At 52.0% G+C, this 7,326-nt stretch overlaps 1 pseudogene; it reads right to left on the bottom strand.

Annotated features, from left to right (window-relative positions):
* Positions 1-1,932: 1,932 nt before the first annotated feature.
* On the bottom strand, positions 1,933-6,552 carry LOC144368942 (leucine-rich repeats and immunoglobulin-like domains protein 1; annotated as a pseudogene).
* Between the last annotated feature and the right edge of the window lie 774 nt (positions 6,553-7,326).

Below are 7,326 nucleotides of genomic sequence, written 5' to 3'. Positions count from 1 at the left end.
TTTTTTTTCCTACATATTTTGAGATGGCCTTGCTAAGTTGCCTAGACTGGCCTCAAACTTGTTATCTTCTTGCCTCAGCCTCCTGCAGAGATGGCATTATAGACATGCACCATCATGCCTGTTTGGTATTACAGCTTTTAAAAGTTTTCATTTACTATCATGAACACTAGGTCAGAGATCTATATGACCATGAAAATATGATCTTGGATGATTGTGTCATATCTATATTACGTACTACAATTGAATCTTTTATTTTTTTATTTTTCAAGTTAAAAGTGAAAAAGGAATGTTGGGTTTTTCCATCCTCAGATGATTTGTAAATCAGAATAAAACAGACATTTTTAAGGAACACAGTGATCCTTTACCGAACTACCTGCTCTTGTCTCTACACTGTCCTCCAGTTCCAAAGAAATACATGATTTCTATAATTTATTCTGAACTTTATTTGAAACTGCTAAGAACTATAATTGTTTTAAGTGATTAGCCACAAGCTGTGAAATGTTGTTAATTTTTAAAGAGCAAGGATTATCCCTTAATATAGGTTATAATGAATAATCATAAGATGGTTAGCTACAGGGCTCAAAAGTGAAATCTCTCCCAGGTCTAGGGCTAAATCTTATGTAGTCTACGCCCAGTCCTGTCCGTGTGCGGGAAGGGTGTGGCCAGGCCCGCTCTGGCTCCTCAGTAGAAATAGCCCTGAAGGGTGAGAACTTGATCTTTTTTATCCCCCAATGTCATATTGGCAGAATTAAAACGTCACTATTGAAAAATGCACAGCTACCAACACCAGCCGCCTTTGCCTTAATAAAAAGCCTCAGCTGACAATCCGGCAACATGGACAAGACCACATTTGCTTTTAACAAAAAATGAGGTTCAGAGCAGGAAGAAAGCCTAACTGTTCTGACCCCTGGTGTGTGGTGGATCAGCAACATTCACGCCACTGACCCCAGGACCCACTGCCAGGGTGATGTGGAGAGTCTCCTCGGTCACCCTGGCTGGGCTCCCGGCCATGCAGTGCATTTGGCTGTGTGCTGACTCTGGATGTGGGCTGAGGGTGGAGGGCCTGCTCCTTGGAGAAACTCTCCACGTCAGCACCCAAGAGAGCTGCTGGGCTCTGAAGGAGAGAGCGAGCCAGATCAGAACCACTGCCAGCTCATCTCCATCCCGCACACAGAACAGGCCACTCACTCACATCCAAGTGAGGTCCTGCTCCCCCACCAAAACCTTCACGGAAAAGTCTGGGGACATGCCACACTGTTAGTGGAGACGGGTCTCCCATGCTCACATGCCCAAGATCAAGCTAATCTCGTACTTAGAGAATGCCGTTGCACTACTTTGATCACAGCCAAAAAATGAAGAAGAAAGCAAAAGCAAACCCCAACAGTTGAATTAGGTACCACTCAGGGTTAAGAGTTTTCTGAACAACTAGAAGTTTAACCTCAAAACAGTCCTGGTGAACAGATACTAAACCTCCCTATGTTGCTTATTATTCTGGAAAATTTTTGCTCAGATTACTGTACCATAAATAGTATCTAAGAGACACTTCTAGAATTCAAAGGGCACCAGGCTAGACCTTCCTGTTTATATACTAAATTCAGAGAGAGTACTAGATGGAAATGGAGGCATCTCCCCTCTTCATTTAGTGAGTAGTCAACCCAGGTTTTGATTTCAGAAAGGCACTCTGATGAAAGCATCACCTACCCATCTCGGGTGGACCAGGTGCCCGGTAGCTTTCTCTGTCCATGTTCCAGGGCTCTTTACTGTACCTGACACAGAGCTTGGGCTGCCTGCGCGTGATGCTGTGAACATCAACCTCTGGGAAGAGGCCTTGAGACACACAATCTCAACAGACTCCCTGGTTTAGAAACTGCTTAGGATGTCTCAGTGAGCCTTAGGAACAGAATGGGCAGAGCTGCTGCTGCGATCTTTCTATCAATGGTGGGTGGAGCTGGCAATGGGCCTGTTTCCTAGTAACATCTTCCCAGCAAGCAGTCCTTCAGCATCCACAACCATGTTAGAGGAGCAGCTCTCACGGGCTCGGGCTTCAGCCCAGCAGGTGCTCATGATCTTCCACCCACTGAAACCGCGCCCCTGTGGAGTGCTCTCCCTCTGACACAGAATACAGAGCATGTCTGGGCACTGCCCCTGACTCTCATCCCTTGGTATCCATGGGGGGCTGGTGCCAGAGCCCCATGCAGATACCAAAATCCAGGGATGCTCAAGTCCCTTGTCTACAATGACACCCCATTTGCACATGACCTACCTATGTCATCCCATGTGAGTCACCTCTAGATTAATCATCATGACTAGTAAAATGTAACATATGTTGGACTCTATTTTTAGGGAATAATGATGAGGAAAAGAAGGCTGCATGTTCGTGCAGCTTCTCTGCCCTGAATATTTCTAGTGTGTAGGTACTGGAACCCACAGACACCAACAGCCAACTGTGCAAGCAGGGCTGGGATTCGGGGCCTGGCTTGTCCCTTGCAGCTGTTCTTACAGCAGTCCTACCTGATCCCGACGGGGACACTCACTACTGGTCCCAGGGGGTGACTTTCCTGAGACACAGGGTGTTCAAACCTCTGCAGGATTTGACAGACCAGGGCTGAGCCAAAGAGCAAAGGCCTTGGCAGGGCAGCCACCTCTGTCACCTGATGCTGCCCATCTAATGCCAGATGCCTGTCTTGGGGGGAGCTAGAGGCCATCTCTACCTATGGGGGACAGTCACCTAGAGCTCCACCTCACTGTATCAGAGGCCTTACCATCCCTCTCGATGGCCACCATCAGTCCTGACCACAGTTTCTTGCTGGTCAGAAAGGGCCCCCTGAGAAGAGAGGTAGGTTGGAACACCTGGTGGCACAAAGGTTGCATCTGAAAGGAGATAAGACAATGAGATATCAGGGTTGCAGTGACAACAGATGCAGATGCACATTCAATGTGAGGCCTCAAACAGGATCCCCTGGAAACAGCCATCGAAGCTGCTCAGAGACCAGGTGGAGCTGGTGCAGGAGAAAGGCCCCTCCCAGATCTGAGACTTACCTGAGCCCAGGTCGAAAGCAGGGAAACCAATGTGAAGACCACAAAATATGGAGAAGGGACAGGAAGGGGACAGAACTAACAAACCAGAGCACTGTGAGTTTCAGGGACAGTCCACCATGTGGCAAGCAGCACAGGATGCCTCCACTTATGAGGAGGATATCAGCAGGCAGTTTGTTAATATTTTTTTAAGGAGAGAGAGAGAGAGAGAGAGAGAGAGAGAGAGAGAGAGAGAGAGAGAGAGAGAGAGAGAGAATTTTTTTAATATTTATTTTTTAGTTCTCGGTGGACACAACATCTTTGGTTGTGGTGCTGAGGATGGAACCCGGGCCGCACGCATGCCAGGCGAGCGCGCTACTGCTTGAGCCACATCCCCAGCCCTGTTAATATTTTTTAGTGTCAACTGTCATGGCTTCTCCTGACCTGAAAATAAATGCCACCATGCTCACCTGTGTTGGTGACGCTGTGCTGCTCGCTCTTCTTCCTGATTTGGTAGATGATGCACACCCACACCAGAGATGTCAGAAGGATGCTGCACACCAGGGCGATGGTGAAGACGCTCATGGTGGTCTCGTCCTTCCTGCAGCCAGGTGTGGGCAAGATGCTCAGCTGGCTGTGAGTGCGCTCTGTGCCCAGGATGTTAGATATCTCTCAGGTGTACGGGCCTGCATCCTCCACCACCATGTTCTAGACCACCAGCAGCCGGTTGCCGGGGTGAAGTGGCGCCTGTGGGTGAGGCTCAGTGGGCGGTTACCCTTGAGCCAGGTGATGTGGGTGAGGGGCTGCTGGCCACTTTTCACTGGAGGGCTACCATCTCCTCAACAGACACCACGCAGTCTTCCAAGGGTACCACCAAGGGCAGGGTCTCTGCAAGAGGTCAAGTGAGCTCACACTCACTCTGGGGCCTCAGTGCTGTGGTCTCTTGGTTCTCTGGACATGGCACAATGCCACCAGCGAGCTTCTGTCAGAGCAGCAAATGTTCAGATGGCTGATCTTAGGTCACAAAGATGCTCCTGTTCCCAAACTGGCCTGTGTCCCTGTTCTTGACTAAGACCACACCCCTCCTGCATGCTGTCTGTTTCCAGTTGCTCAAGGCTCTGGCATTGCACTGGCCTTTAGTATTTTTGAAGAGATAGGGCTAGATGTGGTGGCACACGCCAGTAATCCCTACAGGTTGGAAGGCCGAGGCCAGGAGGGTCAGGTGTTCAAAGCCAGCCTCAGCGAAACCGAGGCACTAAGCAATTCAGTGAGACTTGGTTTCTAAATAAAATACAAAATATGGCTGGGGGTGTGGTTCAGTGGCTGAGTGCCTCTTGGTTCTATCCCCAGTACCAAAAATATTTTTCTTTAAAAAGAGGAAAAATCCTAAAATCAGCCCCAAATTTCAAATAGTAGAAACACCTTCCAATAACTCCTAGGCTCCAAAGAGCAACTCCACAGCGTTTGCCCTAGGTGCTGTTTAAGACCCCTACACACACACACACACACACACACACACACACACACACTCGGAATACATCAGAGGTGGAACCTAAGACAGTCAGGGTGACATTCGCCGACACAGAGCCTGCTGAGTTCTGGGCAGTGCAGCTGTAAATGCCCATTTCCACATCAGTGATGAAAACACACGTCGTCTTCTGGCATGACACACATGCGATGTTCCTGAGCCACAGGGAAGTCTCAGCCTCTGTCCTTCTGCCAGGCAATCTGGGGTTTGGGATGGCCAGTGGCAGCACACTCAAGGGAAACCAAGGTGCCTCTCTGGATGGTGATGTCTTGGGGCCTTTTGGTAAATGATGGCAGCACTGGAAAACAGACACAAAGGGGATTAGGGGATAGCTAGCTGCAAATACAGGGAATGTCTCTGGGGAAGAGACCCCCAGTGTGTGAGGGCCACAGCTTGCTCTCTCCCTGCCCTGTGCCTTCACCAGCCCAGGACTCTGCTACAGCCAACAAAGAGCCATGAGCATCCCAGAGAAACAGCCAGCCTCTCCCCACTGTGGCATGGCACTTCCTCTCTGCTCCAGCTAGCGATAGAGTCTCAGGCTGTGGCTGACATTCTGCCTCCTGCACCTCATAGGGTAAGGGGTCATGCAGGTGGAGTTGTGGCCTAAGGCTTTCCTGCATTCACAAGCCACCAGGAGAGAGGCCAGCAACAGAATACCTGCTCACGAAGCTGGAGTCACAGGGAGAAGGTCCATGCCTCCCTGGGGCAGCTTAAGGGCCACACAGTCTGCGGGCTCACTGGCTCAGCCTCAGCCAGCACTGGATGCCAGAGTCAGGGTCCAGCTGCATAGGAGGTGTCACCACCATTCCTGACCAAGCTGCTCTGGCCAGCCAGGCGCGTGGCACATGCCTCTCATCCCAGTGGCTCAGGAGGCTGAAGCAGGAGGATCGTGTTCAAAGCCAGCCCCAACAACGCAGCAAGGCCCTAAGCAACTCAGTGAGACCCTGTCTCTAAAGTATAGAAAAGGGTGGGGATGGGGCTCTGTGGGTAAGCACCTTGGGACCTCTTTCACCTGGCAGAGAGTCACTTAGCGGTCTGAGTCTTGAGGTGGCAGTGAGGCCTCTCGGAATACACCAAGGCCACCCTGCCAGAGCGAGGTCAAGTCTGCTCTGTGTCTGTGGGGCTGACCGAGCACAGCGCACCACCACGTCTGATGACCCGTGAGTCAACTCTGTCACTGGCACTTTAATGATTGGAAAATCTCCCCAGGTTCCATGGTGAGGGCACGTGCCCACTCATACTCCTCCCGTCCCCCTCCACAAACAGCAGCCCTGAAGAGAGCCGCTCCGACACGCTGGTTCCTGAGTACAGGACCTCGTGCCACCCTCCAAGACACCTGTCCTGCTCTCTGCTGCCTTGAGAGGTGGGGACCTGCCCCTGCCCAGGATGGCCTGTGCCTCCACAGCTCTGCCACCCCCCCAGGGGCACAGCTTCCCCAGGATCCAGGTATGCGCAGAACCTGGAAACCGGACCACATGGTTCCCGGAGCACAACAGACAGAAGTGCCAGGCTCAGCTCTGCCGCTCACCTCATGTCCCCAAAGTCACCCGAAGCCAAGGAAGAAGGGTGCTTAAATCTGCAGAACTTTCTCCCGGCCAAACCCAGGGAACAGTGTGATCTAATTACACTCTGTCCTCCGTCCTCTCCGAGGTGGACAGCAGTCGGAATGAGGTGCCTGGGAGAGACCAACAGGGCACTTCTATACCGTCCACCGTGAGTGGGGCCTTGTGAGAGTAGGCGGAGCCAAGGTGGTAGGTGATAAGACACTGGTAGTGGCCCTGATGCCACCACGTGACAGGCCCCAGGTGCAGGATGGTGGTGTACTCCATCACTCCCCATCCTGCATGCACACGCATACGTGGGAGAAGTGCTCCGTGTCTGCGTTGACCGAAGCTCACTGTCTTTCTTCCAGGCAGACGTCTGGGGGGGTTGCTGCTGCTGACTGCTGAGCACGTGAACTGGAGGTCCTTGCCTACTGTGGGTGATGATCTGTGGCTTTGGGAAGTCATTTTGGGAGAAAAGGGCCACCGTGAGGAGACAGGAGCCAGCTGCTCTCATGCTGGCACAAAACTGGGCCAGACGCTGTCAGAGCCTGGGACACCAGACCCTGCTCGGGTGAGGCCGTGAGCACACCCCTGACTGGACATGGGCCCCAGTGCTCAGTCATCTAGCCTCCAGAAGTCTCCGGGAGGCCCGTCCCACGGCACTGCTGGCTCTCACACTCAGCACAGGCACACAAGGTGACACTTGTTGTGGCTGCACAAAGGACTCTGGCAGGATGCCTTCCAGAATGTCATAACTTGCAGAAATCTGAACTCCCTTAAAATGATGAGAGAACTGACAAAATGGAAAGGATCAAGTGTGCTGATTTCTGGGGAACCAGACACAAGGATCCATTGGGCGTGGACTCAGGAAAATGGAGTCCTCTTAGAAAGAGAGAGGAGCTCTCTGGTGTTGTGAGTTACCCCAAGTCCCACCTGCCCCCACCCTTCTCTGTGATAGCCTTGAGACTCAGCGGTTAGCAACCATGGAGGCGGCAGGTGGAGCTCCCCCCAAAGCCCATCAGAGCAGTGTCACTGTGTGACCTGTCGGGCCACGACCTGGAAAGCCCCACTCTTGAAGAAGGCCACCACAGGAAGCCCTGTCCCCAGGCTTCTGATGAAGATAGTGACCACTGTGTAGCAGAGCCACTGTCCAAGGTGACTGTACCAGTCGGGGCAGACAGGACAGTGGTCAAGAAACTGAAGGAGAGTCAGGTGCATGAGATGCCAGCAGCAGGCCCT

The sequence above is a fragment of the Ictidomys tridecemlineatus genome, chromosome 12 (genome assembly GCF_052094955.1).
Source record: "Ictidomys tridecemlineatus isolate mIctTri1 chromosome 12, mIctTri1.hap1, whole genome shotgun sequence".
In the NCBI taxonomy this organism is placed as follows: Eukaryota; Metazoa; Chordata; class Mammalia; order Rodentia; family Sciuridae; genus Ictidomys; species Ictidomys tridecemlineatus.
This window is presented reverse-complemented; position numbering and strand designations above follow the sequence as displayed.